We start from the raw sequence: 3,404 nt of genomic DNA, 5'->3' as shown, positions 1-3,404 counted from the left end.
TCATCAATCTTTCTATTTACACTACTACTTAGAATCTCCCCCTCCCAGAGAATAAAGTCTCCCTTAATAAAACTAGCAAATCTCCCTGCTAAGATATTGGTCGCTTTCCAGTTCAGATTAAACCCATTTTTTTTTAAACAGGTCTTTTCTGTCCCAGATGATATTCCAATTGTCCAAACACCTGAATAATACACTACTTCTTCAGCCATTGATTTGTCTCCTTTATCCATTTGTTCCTTTCCTCATTCAAGTTTGGCAACAGGAGTAAACCAAAGATTACTAGTTCTCAGGTTCTTTTTTTTAAATCTTCTATGTAATCTTTTATATTCACACTGTAAAGCTTTAATCTTTCCACTAAAAGAGTCATACCTACCAATATGTACAATAATTTCTGCCTTCTCAATCACCCCTTTAGTAATATGCTGAAACATTTAGAGACATCCTTAATCCTAGCACAAGGAAAGCAACATTCCAGCCTAAATTTCACTGCCAAAGAATCTCCTGTCTGTGTCCCTGGAAGAAAATTCCCTTAGAACAATTATGTTTTAAAATTTTGTCAAACACTGCCTAATATAAAATCCAAGGTAGCCACATGGTGTAGATGGGTGTCAAATATGCACATGCACTGGCCCACTAACCTCTGAATCTGTTGTTTCTGTCAAGATCAAGACTGTGTGAAACACTAAACATGAACTCAGCAGTGCCCCAGAAACTTTCAGGAACTTGATGAATACATACTTGCTTCCACCAGAAACCTAGATAATGACCAGAGGTGAAAACTAAGATCACTTTTTCTTCTCTAGCTCAAAGGTATTGACTAAAGGCTGATTGTAGTGGCCTTGTTGTCAATTCACCTCTGCAAGGCATTGTCTAGCTCAAACATACAAATGTAAGTAAATATTGTAACTAATTGAAGCACTTCAGGGAATCACAGGATGGCCACAAACATTATAAAAATGGTCGGTGTAGGACATTTATATTTTTGATGGCATTTTTTAAATCTTAGTGGCAGCTAGCAACAATTTAGTCATAATAAACAAATTCACTTGGATTAAATTTCACAATTAACTAAAGAAAGTATTTAATTTCATAGGTGCTACTTGCCTCTGGGAGTTGTCAATTCATTGCATGCATTGTTTGTTTGCCCTGGGGCCCCAGATATGCGTGAATAAACTTGTATTTAAATTACACTTTATCATTTCACAGAAAAATCCCAAGCTGTCTCATGTAGAAAAAAAGTTACATGGGCACATGTTATCAGGACAAAATGCAAAGGAACCATGCAGAAAATTTTTAGTGACGTCATAATTTTATAATTAATTTTGATATTTTGAATGACTGTGACAACAAATTGATTAATCATGGCAAGAAATTTAGATGACTCCAGTCAGAGATTTGAGAAATGAAGTTGTCCGTTTTTAATAACATGGACTGGAATTTATTCATGGGCGGTGAGCGTTGCTGGCTAGGCAACAGTTATTGCCTATCCCTAATTATCCAGAGGGCAGTTAAGACTCAACCACATTACTTTGGGTCTGGAGACACATGTAGGTCAGACCAGGGAAGGGTGGCAATTTCCTTCTCTAAAGGTCTTCAGTGAACCGAATGGGTTTTTCTGAAAATTGACAATGGAGTCATGGTCATCACTATACTCTTATTTCCAGATTTAAATATTATCAATACATATTCATGATATTAATGCAACTAAAGGAGCACTGGAAAATAAGTACGTAAATTCATTTAGAAATACCCCGTTAAATATTTCAATATTTTACAATATTCTTAAAATACTTATTGCCACTGATTTGCAGTCCATGACAAGAACTTGTTACCTCCTTTTCAGATAGCTGATGCGCAGAAGATAACTGAACCATAGAATTATAGAAACTTATAAAATAGAAAGAGATGACACCAAAATTGGAGGTGTAGTGGACAGCGAAGAAGGTTACCTCAGGGTGCAACAGGATCTTGATCAGACGAGCCAATGGACTGAGGAGTAGCAGATGGAGTTTAATTTAGATAAATGTGAGGTGCAGTATGTTGGAAAGGCAAATCAGGGCAGGACTTGTACAATTAATGGTAAGGTCCTGGAGAGTGTTGCTGACCAAAGAGACCTTGGAGTGCAGGTTCATAGTTCCATGAAAGTGGAGTCTTAGATAGATAGGATAATGAAGAAGACATTTAGTTTGCTTTCCTTTATTAATCAGAGCATTGGGTACAGGAGTCGGGAGGTCATGTAGTCGCTATACAGGATATTGGTTAGGCCACTTTCAGAATATTGTGTGCAATTTCACTCTCCTTCCTGTAGGAAGGATGTGTGAAACTTGAAAGGGTTCAGAAAAAATTTAGAAGGATGTTGCCAGGGTTGGAGGATTTGACCTATACGAAGAGGCTGAATAGCTGGGGCTATTTTCCCTGGAGCATTAGAGGCTGAGGGGTGACCTTATAGAGGTTTAAAAAATCATGAGGGGCATGGATAGGGTAAATAGCCAAGGTCTTTTCCCTGAGCTGGGGGAGCCCAGAACTAGAAGGCGTAGGTTTAAGGTGAGAGGGAAAGATTTAAAAGGGATCTAAAGGGCAACCTTTTCGTGCAAAGGGTGGTGCATGTATGGAATGCCAGAGGAAGTGGTGGAGGCTGGTACAATTACAACATTTAAAAGGCACTGGGATGGATAAATGAATAGGAAAGGTTTAGAGGAATATGGGCCAAGTGCTGGCAAATGCGACTAGATTAGTTTGGGATATCTGGTCGGCATGGACGAGTTGTACCAAAGGGTCTATTTCCATGCTGTACACCTCTATGACTCTATTAGGCCGGTAGTGCCATTCCAGCTCTTTGAGATATATCTAATTACTCCCTATTGCTCAGCCTTTTCCCCAGAACTTTTGCAATTAGCCCTCTTCACGTACTTTCCAGTTGTCCTTTGAAACTGAGAAAATTACAACAGAATCATATTCCACCACACTTGCATGCAGATAGTTGATCTTAACAACCTGCTTTGTAAAGGAAGTTCTTATTTCCCCTGAATCTAATTTACTATTTATTTTAACCTCTAGTTACTCACTCAGTTGAAGAGGAAATAGTTTCTCCCAACCTACTCCATCTCCGTCCCTCATAATTTGAATCACTCTATTAGGTCTCACCTTAGCATTTACTTTTATAAGAAAATCCTAGCTTCTCCAATCTTTTTACACAATTTACTGGAAGAAAAGCACCTCAATTATCACGGAAATCCTACAGCCTTCTGGACTTGATATTAGTTCAGCAATGGAGGAGAAAGTGAGGTCTGCAGATGCTGGAGATCAGAGATGGAAATGTGTTGCTGGAAAAGCGCAGCAGGTCAGGCAGCATCTAGGGAACAGGAGAATCGACGTTTCGGGCATTAGCCCTTCTTCAGGAACCT

This window comes from Chiloscyllium plagiosum, chromosome 7 (assembly GCF_004010195.1).
Source record: "Chiloscyllium plagiosum isolate BGI_BamShark_2017 chromosome 7, ASM401019v2, whole genome shotgun sequence".
In the NCBI taxonomy this organism is placed as follows: domain Eukaryota; kingdom Metazoa; phylum Chordata; class Chondrichthyes; order Orectolobiformes; family Hemiscylliidae; genus Chiloscyllium; species Chiloscyllium plagiosum.
Note: the sequence above shows the minus strand (reverse complement) of the source record.